The sequence below is a fragment of the Schistocerca americana genome, chromosome X, assembly GCF_021461395.2.
Source record: "Schistocerca americana isolate TAMUIC-IGC-003095 chromosome X, iqSchAmer2.1, whole genome shotgun sequence".
Lineage (NCBI taxonomy): Eukaryota > Metazoa > Arthropoda > Insecta > Orthoptera > Acrididae > Schistocerca > Schistocerca americana.
Genome location: NC_060130.1, coordinates 347,181,169 through 347,196,946, shown reverse-complemented (window position 1 = coordinate 347,196,946; position 15,778 = coordinate 347,181,169).

Sequence of the window (15,778 nt, the reverse complement as noted above, 5' to 3'; positions counted from 1 at the left end):
AATTTGAGAAAATCTGCCGAAGCCTTCCAAATGCCACATACGTGGACTTACCATCCGCAGAGAGAAGTCATTTTACAAGGCATGGGCTCCACAGAAATAAACTCGGAAAATCATTCATTAGTCGAGAAATCCTTAATGCAGTGAAGGCAGTTAAGGACAAGAATAGCACGACCATACTACTTACACCACCAAACACAGCAACTGAAAATTTCCAACAAGAAAATGAAACTGAATCACTGACAACAGGTCCAGCATTAGAATCTCCACTTTCTTCAAAAACAGCTGAGATAAATGATCCACTGGGACAGAAGTTTCCAAAGCAGCTTCAGCAGATGCAGCTACATACTACGCAACTGCATCATTAACAAGAAAAAAACGCCTGATGTGCCAACAGCCAATGACCTTTCATCAGTATTGGCCGCTCCTTAGTCTTCAACAGTGAAAGACTTTCACCAGCTTCACCATCATCAGCAATAACAGAAGCAAACAGAAGAAGCACAAGAACCAGGAAACTTACAACTCTGCAGGATTTTTGGTACCCGCCCTCAGTTACAAGACTAACATAAGGCAGATAGCTTCAGATACACCAACTTCCAAGTCAAATTGGCAACAGACTCACCTCCACTGTCATCAACAGAAGAATAACCATGCCACCAGCTCATCTAAGGGATTTTTTAGCATCAGGTCTAAAGGGAAAGGCGCCACCAAGATAAGTGAAAACAAATGCCTAACAGTGTTTCACCAAAACATTCAAGCCATAAAGAACAAAGCACAACAGCTAGAAGTAGAATTGGAAAAATTTGATACACAAAATTTGGCTATCACAGAACACTGGTGCAAAGGGAAGCAAATTGAACACATTGCATTAGCCTCATTTGACCTTGCATGTTACTATAGCAGAATCTCAATGAATGGTGGAGGTTTATGTATCTATGTAAAAAAAGGTATGTCATTTAAAGTAAGATATGATCTTTTAGATCTAAGTGAGGACAAACATTTCGAACTTTCCGCTGTTGAAATAATAGGACCTGGCATAGCAAAAAAATTAGTCGTATTTTGTGTGTACCGCTCTCCCAGTGGAGACATTGATATATTCTTCTCAAAACTGAATCAAAGCTTAGACAAGGTTCCTGGACCAAAAGCAAATGTAATTATCTGTGGTGACTTAAACGTTAATATGATGAAGCCTGATAAGGCTAGCAACATATATGTGAATATTCTAAGCTGTTATGGAATATCCTCCCTTGTTAATTGTCCAACTAGAATAACGAAAGAATCCTCCTCATCTATAGATCATGTAGCTACAGATATTGATAGTAAAAAATGTCATATTGTTGTCCAGAGCCTGGGCCTAGCAGACCACCTCTGCCAGATCTTAAAAACTAACATTCATGTAGAAACTCCTCCTAAACTTTGTACATACAAAAGAATGTTTTCCAAATCAGCCCTGCATCAGTTTAAATCCCAGCTAGAATATGAAGATTGGAAGGAAGTCTATGCAGAAACCAACGCAAATCAGAAATTTATCAAGTTCATGTCAATTTTTAAACTCAGATTTGAAGAGATGTTTCCCAAAACTCTTTATCAAATTAAAACTACGAAGAGAAATCAGTGGGTGACTACAGGTATCAAAAAATCCTCAGAAACTCTTAGATATCTCAACTCCATAAAAAATAATCAATCTAACCCAAAAGTTCTGCAATCCTACAAGAAGTACAGGAAAATTTACAGAAAGGTGTTGCTAGCCGCAAAAAAACTTTCAAACAACAAAATATTACTTGAAGCTGAAAACAAGAGCAAAGCAGCCTGGAACATTGTCAAACAGGAAACATCTAACTCTGCTAAAAAGGACCTCAATTCAAATATTAAAAACAAAGTTGTACTAGTAGGTAGCCCTAAAAAATTAGCTGATTTTGTAAACTCATATTTCAGTAGTATTGCAAAAAAATTACAGCAGAAATTTCCAGATATGTATGATTTACCTACTCAGAAGCAGCCAACAAACTCAATGGTGCTCTTGCCAACTACAGAAAGGGAAGTGGCACTAGTAGTACACCAACTAAAAAACAAAACTTCAGTAGGACTTTTTGAAATCCCAGTCTGTGTAATTAAAGATTGTATAGACTCCATAAAGGGCCCATTAACAGACATAATTAATGAATCTTTCGAATCTGGATACTTTCCGGAATACCTAAAACAAGCAAAAGTTACACCTATCCTTAAAAACGGAGATGTGGAAAATGTAGAGAACTACAGGCCAATCTCTATACTGTCTATCATTTCTAAAATAATAGAAATACTAGTCAAAAAGAGACTGCTAAATTACCTGAATAAATATAATCTTCTTTCCAATGACCAATTTGGTTTTAGGCCCAGAAAAGGCACACAATATGTTATAGCACAGTTCACTAAAGTAATTTTAGAAGCACTGGACAAAGGTGAAAATGTAAGTGGTATCTTTTTAGACTTGTCCAAGGCCTTTGATACAGTTGACCACAAAATCTTACTTCATAAATTAGGGCAAATAGGAATAAGAGGTGTGACAAAGAAGTGGTTCAAATCATACTTGGAAAACAGAGTTCAACGAGTTGAGATATCACAAGTTTCAAACAATTCCCTTATAAAACACCTGTCTGACCCAGAAAATGTGAATATAGGCGTCCCACAGGGAAGTGTATTAGGCAAAATATTGTTTCTTATATACATTAACGACTTACCACAAAGTATCAGACATGGCGAAAAAATACTTTTTGCTGATGACAGCAACATAGTAATAACAGGTGAAAATCCAACACAACTGTCAGAAAGAGCAAACGAGGCTCTCAATGATGTCCACAACTGGTCATTAAAAAATAAAGTAACCCCAAATGTAAAGAAAACTAACCATATTAACTTCCAATTGAACAAAAAACACAATGCCACTAGAATAAAAGTTAATAGTAATGAATTAGAATGTGTAACTAGTACCAAATTCTTAGGGATGAATGTAGACAGCCAACTGAAATGGACAAACCATGTCAACATTTTGGCAAAGAAATTATCCACAGCATGCTATGCTCTTAGAATCCTTGCACTGGTATGCAATAATACCTGTCTTAAAATAACATATTACGGATATCTACACTCAGTCCTCAGCTATGGGATCATGTTTTGGGTTCAAAAATGGCTCTGTGGTCATCAGTCCCCTAGAACTTAGAACTACTTAAACCTAACTAACCTAAGGACATCACACACATCCATGCCCGAGGCAGGATTCGAACCTGCGACCGTAGCAGTCGCACGGTTCTGGACTGCGCGCCTAGAACCGCGAGACCACCGCGGCCGGCCATGTTTTGGGGAACAAGTGCCAGTAACATACAAACTGTGTTCAAAGTGCAAAAAAGAGCCATAAGGATAATAACAAATAGCAACAACAGGGCCCACTGTCAAGAATTATTTAGAAACCTAGGAATTCTAACTGTTTCTTGTGAGTATATCTTTCAGAACATAATGTTCATTAAGAAAAATCTCAACATGTACAACACAAACAGCCTAATACATGACCATGAAACAAGAGCTTGTCACCACCTCCATCTAGATAGAAAGAACAAGGCAAAGCCGCAAAAAAGTATATTTTAGAATGGGATAAAACTGTATAACAAATTACCACAAGAAATTAAAGAAATAAATGAGCCCCTCACTTTCAGACAAAAGCTTAAAACCTTTTTAGTAAGTAAAAGTTGTTATACTGTAAAAGAATATTTAACATCGATGTAGATTATTAGCAACATATGACATTATCACCAAAATATTATGTAATTATAAATATGTGTATGACTAGTTATAAAAACTACACAAGATATGAGAAACCTGTTTAATTGTAAATGTATGTGTGCTCATGTGTTGTAATCTGACGACATCCATACAATATTTATTGTTCCACAGATGAATAAATAAATAAATAAATAAATAAATAAATAAATGAAAGGGTGTTTGTGTTTATTTTCGATGCTGCTCCGTATATGACGAAAGCAGGAAAAGCCTTCCGAGTATTTTATCCCAATTTGGTATATGTGATGTGCTTTGCTCATGGAGTACATCGCCTTGCTGAGGAAGTACGTCCCATGTTTGTGAATGTAAATAAACTGATTTCATCCACAAAGAAAATTTTCTAAACACTCTTTCTCGCATCAATACTTACAAGGGAAAACTACCAAATGTGCATTTGCCCCCCAAATCAGTGGTAACTCGTTGGGGTACGTGGGTCGAAGCTGTGTTGTTTTACAGTGAACATATCGAGCCCATTAGAGGGGTAGTAAACGACTTCAATAGTGCAGAGGCTTGGGCAGTTTGCCAGTGCAAAAGAGCTTTAAATGATTCTGGTGTTAAAAAAGACATTGCTGTGATAAGCACTCCTCTTTCCCATACACCGGCAAGTATTGAAAGACTTGAAACTCAAGGTTTGGCGCTGAATGCATCTATTCAGTTAATGAATAAAATTATTCTAGTTGACGTCCTCATTGGCCCAGGTATTCCCAAGAAAACTTACAGAATAGGTTCAAAACATTTTAAACAATAATTCAGGCTTTGAACCCTTGTGCCAAATTGATAGTTACCAGAAACAGTAAGCGCCCACACAGCATCCAAATCCAAATACTGCCCAGTTACCTCAGTTGATGTAGAACGGTCGTTTTCTGGTTATAAAAATGTTTTGAGTGATCGAAGACACAAACTTTCTATTGAACATTTAGATCAGTACTTGTACGTTTATGTTTACAACAGTAGAAAAATGTAAAAATCGTTGTAAATGATGCTTTTATCCAGATTTATTAATTAAAAGTAAATGCTGTTCAAAAAAATCATGATTGTTTTTTTATATTAAAATATTGTGGTGTTTCTGAGCGTGCCATCAGCAAACGATATATCTCGAAGTTGGTACTGTACATACAACTGTTTCTCTGCGTCTCATTTGCATCGCATCTGCTTGTTACCGAAAACAATAGCAAAGAAGGGACAATTCTCGTAACAGGCTGTGTGTCCCCATTTTGCAAATCTTTAGGAAATAATCCCAGAAAGGCCTCCTTCCTAGTCTCTACCCGAAAGGACGGCCATGGTGACCGAGCGGTTCTAGGCGCTACAGTCTGGAACCGCTGAGGTCGCAGGTTCGAATCCTGCCTCGGGCATGGATGTGTGTGATGTTCTTAGGTTAGTTAGGTTTATGTAGTTCAAAGTTCTAGGGGACTAATGACCTCAGAAGGTATGTCCTTTAGTGCTCAGAGCCATTTGAACCATTTTTTTTCTACCAGAAAGAATTCAGAAAATGTTATAAGGGTTCTAAATGTAACTATCTTTCGCGTGGCCGGCGCTCCTCCAAGTACCGGTAACTGATATGCGCAGTTTCGACTTAGAGATATTATACACGTAATAACTCCCATGTTTTTTTATTATTTGATCTTGCATATTTTCTACACTTTTCATGCATTTTAAGCATTTTAAAGCATAAGTTTTTACAATGCATATAATCAGGTCTCTATTTATAACTAAATGCTACCAGTCAAAACTTTACTTTTATTTTGCACATCGGAAGTGATTCTCATTTTGAAGTACGTTTTGCCAAGTATACATGCCATTTATTTGTAGTATATAGGCAACAAACAATCTCTCACTTCATTTCATTCACAAGCACAGAAACTAAACATTCTTTTGGTGAAGACACTATGGTAACTTGTCCAGTTCTGTTGTCACTGGTGTTTTGAATGATCACTATATCAAGTGACTGAAAATATGTTTCAAATACTGGTGAATATAACAAAGCAATTACATCTGTTTTCTGAACACGAATTCTCTGAAGCAATTGGTCCTATGATTCTCAATTTCACACCATTAGTGTTTTCACACTTGTTCTAGTAATGCAAAATTAAAACCAAAGGCAACATAAATGTAAAGCATACAACTTACTACTTTGTTGAGACGAGTTTTCTCTGTGTACAAGCCTAACTTTCTTATATCATGTAAAAACTGTGGTCAAGTAGTTGCAAATACACTTGTGATCAAAATTAACCGGACTGCCCAACCATCCCCCTCCCACCCCCCCCACCCCCTCCCCAGCCCCCCCCCCAAAAAAAAAAAAAAAGTTTTTCATATTAGGTGCATTCTGCTGCCACATACTGCCACATACTCTGTGTCAGCGATCTCAGTAGACATCATGATAGAGCAAAATGGCGCGCCCTGCAGAACTCACAACCTTCGAACGTGGTCAGGTGATTGGGTGTCACTTGTGTCCTACATCTGCATGCGAGATTTCCACACTCCTAAACATTCTTACGTCCACTGTTTCCAATGTGATAGTGAAATGGAAACGTGAAGGGACACTTACAGCACAAAAGCGCACAGGCCGACCTTATCTGTTGACTGACAGAGACCTACAACAGTTGAAGGGGGGTCATAACGTGTCATAGGCAGATATCTATCCAGACCGTCACACACGAATTCCAAACTGCATCAGGATCCACTGCAAGTATTTTGACAGTTACGTGGGAGGTGAGAAAACTTGGACCTAATGGTCGAGCAGCTGCTCATAAGCCACACATAACACCGGTAAATGCCAGACGACACCTCGCTTGGTGTAAGGAGCGTAAACGTTGGACGATTGAGCAGTGGAAAAACGTTGTATGGAGTGATGAATCACGGTACACAACGTGGCAATCCGATGGCAGGGTGTGGGTATTGTAAATGCCCGGTGACTGTCATCTGCCAACGTGTGTAGTGCCAACAGTTAAAATTTGGAGGCGGTAGTGTTATGGTGTGGTCATTTTTTTCATGGATTGGGCTTGCACCCCTTGTTGTTTTGCGTGGCATTATCACAGGACAGGCCTACATTGATGGTTTAAGCACCTTCTTGCTTCCTACTGTTGAAGAGCAATTCAGGGATCGCTATTGTATCATTCAACACGATCGGCACCTGTTCGTAACGCACGGCCTGTGGCAGAGTGGTTACATGACAGTAACAGTTAGTGGACTGGCCTGCACAGAGTCCTGACTTGAATCCTATAGAGCACCTATGGGATGTTTTGGAACTCCAGTTTCGTGCCAGACCTCACCAACCAACATCGACACCTCTCCGTAGTGCAGCCCTCCATGAAGAATGGGCTGCCATTCCCCAAGAAACCTTCCAGCACCTGGCTGAACATATGCCTGCGAGAGTGAAAGCTGTCATCAAGGCTAAGGGTGGGCCAACACCTATTGAATTACAGCATTACTGACGGAGGGTGCCACAGACGTGGAAGTCATTTTCAGTCAGGTGTTCAGATACTTTTGATCATCACATATTGTATTAACAATATACTTCTCATAACTTTTGCCAGTTGAGTCATTGAAAATGCTAACCTTAGGTCCAGACAACTACTAGTTGTTGCTCTTACGGGCCAAAACCTATCACTTGTATGCAGTGACACAGTTCACCTATCCGGAGATACCACAGCAGATAATCAGATATAATGTAAGAAAGAGAATTCTCATTTGTTGTTCATCTCAGCTGTACATATATGAGACAGAATAATAAATGAGAATTATCTTAATTATCTAAACAACTGCTGAATCTCTGAAGATGATTATGTCAACTACAGTGTGATATATAAGGTACCTGCAAGTTCGTCTAGTTGTTACTTCTGACTAAGCTACAGTAATAAATACCAGAAATTGGGTAAGTCTATTTATTTACAATGCTTATTTTTATATTAATAGGATAAGTGCTTTCTCTAATAGTACAGTTTATGAAGTACGTTAGTGGTTTAACTATTTCTTTTATGCATTTTTTATCTACTACACTCAACACACCATCCCATCCAGCCGAGTATTTGTTCTTTAGTGTGAGTATTATACTCCCTATATCATTTTCTTTTACCTCATCAAATTCAAAACTCACTGCTTGAGTGTGATTTGGTATCTCTTGGTACAATTCTATAGTGTGTGTTGGATTTCCTGTTGGTGATATGAAATGTTTATTAATAGAGTTACATAATGCTTTTGGTTCTTTTATAAGAAGGGAATCGGTTATAACCATCATGCATCATGGATAAAGATTTGCCATCCATAGTTGTGGAGGTTCATTGATACTTATTGATGAATTTCCGGGAGGCCTCACATTTGTAGATTGTGGGATTTCATTACTGTAGGCTTATTTTCTAAGGTTTGAGAGTTTTCTTTTAAAGGTTTACATTTTTGTTTGAAAAGGTTCAGCCTTGTTGATTTTTACAGGACACCTAGGTCATGAATATTTTGCCTGAATGTAACAAGACTGGCCTGAAAGTCTGAGTTTCAGTTTGTTATTTCTTGCACTTTGACTGTGTGTTCATGTTACTATTGCTCATAACTCGTTTCTTTTCAAAAGTTTTTGGTATTATTTTAGTAGCTGTTTTTTCTATATTCTATCTGTTGTGCAAGGTAGTGTGAGTAATGAAGGTCTATGTTACTATACTTAACAGTGTCTTGAGCAGTTTTGGATCCATGTTAACTATATTTCTAAGATTGTACGAACCTTATGCATCTACAAGTTTCGTGTTAGTTATGTTGTTGGACTTTGCATCAGTGTTAAGGTCTCAAAATATAGTAAGGTCACTGGGACCAATTTGCCTAGTTATGGTATAGAAGGTGTTGAGAAAATTATTTTTTTGCTACATAGAAATAACACTGGTAGAGATAGGAGGGATGTAAGTTATTTAACATTAAGTTATTAAATATCACCAGCTTTTCACATCGACTCCTGGGATTTCTGCAGTGAAGCAATTAATATTATGCACCCCAATTAAGACTGAATTGCTGGAGAAAACTCATCAAAACGAACGAGAGATAAGTGCACACTCCAAGTATTTCACCGAACTAAACAAAGACTTATAATTGACGATTATATTACTCAGACATTTTTGGCTATAACCAGGTAAAAAGAGTGTGTGTGTTCGTCACTCACAGAACCTACTCTCGTCACTGAAGACGACAGAGTTCCACTCTCCAATTAACTCTTGCATGACAAGTCATGATTGGTAGTGCCACAGTATCAGTGATAGCGTAGCCAGATACACTAATGTTCTTACTACTCCTGCAAGCAGACGTTTCCCAGAAATCCCTGATGACCAAACAAGTGCAACAAATGGCTCTGAGCACTATGGGACTTAACTTCTGAGGTCATCAGTCCCCTAGACCTAGAACTACTTAAACCTAACTATCCTAAGGACATCACACACATCCATCCCGGGGTAGGATTCGAACCTGCCACCGTAGCAGTCGTGCGGTTCCAGACTGAAGCACCTAGAACCACTCGGCCACTTTGTCTGGCAAGCGCAACATGTGTCCTCTTTTAAATGGCTGAAGCTGTTCAAGCAGCAGTATGTACTTATGGGTAGGCCATGTTTGTATCCTAGGATGAATGTTGAAAATGCTGCTCACCTCTAAAGTCAACACAGTTACTGCCTGCAGAGTCAAAGTAGATGGTATACAGATGGGCCTCCTGAGTGCCATATGAATTGCTAACACAAAAATCCCTTAATATGCACATATTAAATCCTGGTGCCACTGAAACACAGTCATTGAGGGTGTTGCTTTTTTTTTCCAGCAGTGTATTTTGACATGAACATAATATTGCGTGAAGTTGAAAGACAAATAAAGAAAAGTTCATTTAATTTTCTCTGGCCTTATTTATTTACTGTGTAAAGGTCATATAACTGCCGTAACGTAATCTTTGTGGCAGCTCCCAAAGATGTTGCATGTTGCTTGATATTTAGTTTAATTTTAAATCACCAAGAACACACGCCACTTTGCCTGCTTAAGACTTGTTTACTGACTTCTGCTTAGCAGCCAGCTCAGAATCATCACATCTTTGCTACCAAAGAATAAACAAAAATAAATAAAATTTTAAAGATATTACATCATGTCATCAGTAATGAACTATAACTATTAACGGTCTTGGCAACTTCATAAAATGTAAAAATACCATTTAGATTCATCACTGTTGCCTTTACACTACTCCCACACCAGTAACATGGTTACGAATTAATACATGATGAAGGAATTTTCTTTAAAAAAGAAATCAGCACAACATTAACATAAAACAATTAAAAAACCATTGTAATGATAAAAGATATGATACAACATAATTACAAAAACTTTTTACAATGTCTGGTATGATATTTGATTAATTCTCCAGAGAGACAACTGCTCTAAAATTCGAGGTGGGAACCTTATAATCCGTCCTGACTTCGATGCTCTGATATTTGGAGATGGTTCCTCTGTGGGATGTTGTGGCTCAGTGTCGTTAGAAAAGTTTGGAGAAAAATTCCTTCTCTGATTCCCATTCTTCTTGCAGGAGATTAGCTGGTTTAAGTCTGTCCACTGACATATTTATGCGTTTGCATTTCCTTCTAATAGTGAAATATTTTTCATGTCACATCTCAGGAAGACATGGGAACAGGTTTGCAGATATTTTGAAACAAATACTGATCTTGATTTGCTTTGTGTAGGCCTACTAGGTTTCAGATGAAGCATTTGCTTTTGCAAATTAGATGCGAATGAATCAAGGTCAATCTTTGTAGTGGGCTCTTCAAAAAATTCACTCTGAAGTCTTATAGTTTTTCCATATACCATCTGCGCAATGGAATGGTTCGATGTTTCTCGCACTGCAGTGCGCAACCCCAATATAACAGTAGGCAGAACTTCTGTCTAATTAGAACTGTTATGGGCCTTCAGAGTTCTATGTAGTCGCTCAATGTTACCATTGCATTGAGGATGAGATGGCGTTGTGTGCTGAATTTTCATTCCACATACTATGCCCAAATTATTAAACAACTGCGATCTAAACTGTGTTCCTTGGTCAGTGATTACCTGTGATGGTACACCAAATCCTGCAATCCAGTGCTGGTAGAAGGCTGTTGCCACTTTTTCATCTAAAATATCTTCAAGTGGTATGACTTCCATCCAAGATGTGAAACGGTCAATACAAGTTAAACAATAAGTCATGCCATTAGAAGGAGGAAAAGGTCCAATGAGGTTGAACACTGAAACGTTCATCAGATTCTTCAAACTTCTCTAGCAGTGATTTTGTGTGGCAAGTGCCCTTGGTTTTCTGAGAACTGACGCAGGATTTAGTCCACTGTCGCACATCACTTTTGATGTTTGACCAAATGGCTCTGTTACTCAACAGTTTCACTGTTGTCTATATGCGAGGATGAGCTAAACCATGAAAAAGAAGAAATATTAGATAACGAAAAGGATATGGAATATAAGGTCTGTTATTTGCAGTGGATGTGTCACACCACTATGTTTTCCCTGATGGAAGTTGATATGACTTGAAGTTTAAGGAGTTGTTCCCCATTTGGAGTTGCTGTAGTTCTCGATATTGTTGCTGGTTTTTGGCAATTTAATCATAGTCCGGTATAACTACTTCCTCAACTCTGGATAGGGCATCTGCAACAATATTTTCATGGCCACTGACATGACGAATATCGGTCGAAAATTGTGAAATGTAATGCAACTGTCTCATATGTCGAAGAGAGACGTTATCATTGTTTTGCTTGAAAGCAAATGTGAGTGGCTTATGACCAGTGAAGATTATGAAGTCTCTTCCTTCCAGTAAATACTTAAACTTTTTTACAAAAAGGTAAATTCCCAATAATTCTCGGTCATAGGTACTGTAACCCTTCTGTGATTTACTCAGTTTCTGTGAAAAGAATGCAACAGGTCTCTAATTTCCATTTTCCAGTTGCTGGAGCACAGAGCCAACAGGAATATCTGATGCATCTGTACTAATGCTAGGAGTAACTGAGTTAGGAAAAACCAATAATGCAGCATTTGCTATATCTTGTTTAGATTTCTCAAACATTTCTTTGCTTCTTCAGTCCACTGAATTTGTCTATTATCCTTTTTTCTTGCTCCCTCAAGATAGTCATGCAAAACAGCTTGATTCTGTGCCGCATCTTTAAGGTAGCGACGGTAGTAGTTGACAATGCCAAGAAATCTGCGGAGCTCATGCAGTTTGTCAGGTAACTTATACTCTAAAATTGCTTGCATTTTCTCAGGAAGTGGACGGAATCCCTCTGATGTTATCCAGTACCCCAGGAATTCAATTTCATTTACTCCAAAGGTTGATTTTGATATGTTGATTCGAAGTCCATAACTGGACAATCACTCCAGGACTAGTTTCAGGTGTGTTCGGTGTTTAATACTGGATGAGGCGATTAAAATGTCATCGAGGTAAGGAAACACAAAATCTAGCCCAAACATAACTTCATTAATGAATCGCTGGAATGTTGAAGGTGCATTCTGCAGGCCAAAGCTCATGACATTAAATTCATACAGACCAAATGGTGTGATTACAGCTGTTTTGTGCTTATCTTCTTCGGCAATAGGTATTTCGTAATAGGCCTTAAAGACATCGATTTTAGAAAATATGTTTTTGCCTTGAAGAATACAATGGAAATCTATTCTAGGTACAGGATAACGGTCTGGAATTGTTCTTTCATTTAATCGTCTATAATCTCCACACGGACGTATTGAGCCATCCTTCTTAGATACAATATGGAGAGGACTTGCCCATGCAGATTTAGGTGATCTAATGATGCCATTGTCTAACATGAATTTAAATTCTTGTTTTGCCATCGCCATGCACTTTGGGTCTAATTGTTTTGCCCTAGAAAACACAGGCGGGCTTTCAGTGGTTATATAGTGTTTGACATCATGTTTAATTTCGCTAGGTACCAAATTAGGTTTAGCTATGTCTGGATACTGTAACAGTAGATCTGTAAATTTTGTGTTTTGGCCCATGGTGCTCAGGACGTTTTCCTCCGAGATTGACATAACTTTACCCTCAACATTGAGATTGGTTGCATCATCTATTAATCTTTTATTATGGACATCTACTAATAATTGAAATCTATCCTACGACCCTAATTTGACTTTGATCTCGTGACAAATGATGCACTGTAACTTTGAAAGTAAAACTATTAACTTTTTGTATAATTTGGTAAATTGGTAATAAGTTCAAATATTTTTGCTCCTATGTAAATAAAGTTCATTCTGTAAATGTAGAGGCTACGTTCTTCATTTAGCAATTCCTTTCTCTTCAGTGTCCTAAACTTGTTTTTTGAGTCTTTTTTTTACCTTTTATCCACCTGTGGCCACTTTGGCCTACCTACTGCAAAAAGTGGCCATTTTGCAGACATTCAAGCCCACTTTTCTACTACAGAATAAGGTATTCAGTAATAATACAACTTTCTTATGGTTCTAGAACGTACATAGCTTAATAAGATAGATTCTACATGCTTATATGTCAAATATGGTAAATGAAACAAAACGTTTTTCGTAGGGTGGCCACTTTACCCAGCTCTCCCCTAAATGGCAATCTGCCCTTGCAATATTGCGCCTCCCTCCAGCCTTTCTTCCTGGTGGACACGCATTTAAGAACAAAACTTTCGAAATATCGCATATTGATGTACAGATTTAAAAATGACTTAAAACAGTCTGGTTACATAGCGTAATGGTCACGATACTGAACTCTCATGCAGCTCAAATCCTGTCATGTACACTCTTTAAAAATAAAAAAATAAAAACTGTAAATACGTCTCCTTACCTGCCAAGGCAAACTCCAGTTTTATCACCACTCCTTGTCCAGGTAAATTTTCCAAATGGGATCCTAACTTCTACCATTTCGAGCATGTACGAACTTAACACACTGTATGCACGACACTTAAAAAAAGAAATCGGATATATGGTAAGCATTTTCATACAGCAAAGTAACTAATACATTATTAACAAAGTAACGAGATACATTTTAAGCATGTTCTTAAGGAAACTAACACATTATTGTCTTACATACATCCACAACACTACAACACACCATATTATATTGAAAACGTTCCTTACATATCCTTTCGTATACCTGCGTGTTTTCATATGTTTTGAACCGTCACGAATCTGACGGTTTTTTTCCCTTCCTTGCTGTCGCCTTGGCAAACGCACATGTATAGTAAGTTATAACTGTGGACACAAATCTACACGTCTGATCCATATCTGAATCATGTCAACCAAGATAATCTTCTACATACGCCACCCTTATTACAATATTTATTGGCTGATTTTAAGCTCTGTCGTCATTTAGTTGACTGTGAATTGCAGCAAATAACTTTAGAATGGAATACATTACAGGACGGGGAAATAAGCATTCGTGTTCATTTTTTTTTTTCTTTATTGTATTTCAATTCCCCATCGGGGCGGGCTGGCAGCAGCATATGCGCTGCTCTTCAGCCGAAAGACATAGAACAAAACAATAGAAGACATTTAAAAACAGCAAAGGAGAGAAGAAGGCGAACATAGATATAAAAAAGGGAGAACATCATGGAAGGCAATATACAAAAAACGGGGTGACTGTAAAATGGAGATAAAAAAAAACTGTTTAAAAGTAGCACACACAAAAAGCCACACACTGCGACGATTAAAAGAACACAAGGCACAGTATGACTGGAGCATAAAGGTGTTGACGGATGGCATAGCACACAACGTAACACTGACGGCGAACCTCAAGGCAGTACACAATTAAAATCACACCTCTGGACGCACACGAGAAACAGCACGAAACACAACACTGACGTGGCACACTGATGATGATCAATACAGAGGATCTGCCAGGTTCAAGGAGATGAGGGAGACCTGAAGAAGGGAGGGAGGGGAAGAGATGGGGGAGGGGAATGGGGGGCGCTCGGAAGAGGGCCAGGTAGGGAGGGATGTGGGAAGGAGAGAGGCAAGTATGGGGTGCAGGGTCTCAGGGGAGGGGGGGGATGGAGGAAAATCCGCTCTGGGAGAAGGAGGAAAGAGGAGAAGGGGGCCCTGGGGAGGGGGGGGGGGAACAAGGCCGGGTTATAGTTGGAAGGAAGGGAGGGATACAGCGATAGAGGCGCGGCAACGGGCGAGGGGTGGAGAGGAAGGAGGAAACCAGAGGGTGGGGGGGATCAACCCTGCGAACAATGTAAAGGATGCGGAGATGTTGGAGGAACAAGAGGAGGTAAGGGAAGGGGATCAGTTCATACAGGAGCCGTGTGGGGGAAGGAAGGCGGATACGGAAGGCAAGGCGGAGCGCATGGCGTTCAAGGATTTGGAGAGCCTTGTAAAAGTGGGTGGGGGCGGAGATCCAGGCGACGCTGGCATAACAGAGGATAGGACGGATGAGGGATTTGTAGGTGTGGAGGATGGTAGAAGGATGCAATCCCCAAGCCGTGGGATAAAAGATACGGGAGTTGGTGTTGTGGAGGGTGACATAGGAAGGACAGTGCGAGAGGAAGGAAGCGACCAGATGGACAAAATTGATAGGCAGGGCGTAGGTTTGGAGTTTAAAGAGGAGACCGGGATGCCATACACGGTCATAGGCATTTTGGAGGTCAAGGGAAACAAAAATGGCGGAGCGACGGGAGTTGAGCTGGAGGGACAGAAGGTGAACAAGGTTGAGGAGTTGGTCGTCAGCAGAGAAGGAGGGTCGGAAGCCACACTGGGTAAGGGGGAGGAAGTGGTGTTGAGCAAGGTGCCGATGGATACGGTGGGAGAGGATGGATTCAAGGACCTTACTGAAGACGGAGGTGAGGCAGATGGGATGATAGGAAGAGGCGGCAGAAGGGGGTTTGTTGGGTTTGAGGAAGAGGAGGACGCGGGAGGTCTTCCACAGGTCAGGGTAGAAGCCAGTAGAGAGGATGACATTATAGAGATGGGCGAGGACAGTTAGGAAGGAATAGGGGCTTTCTCGAAGGTGACGGTAGGTGACACAGTC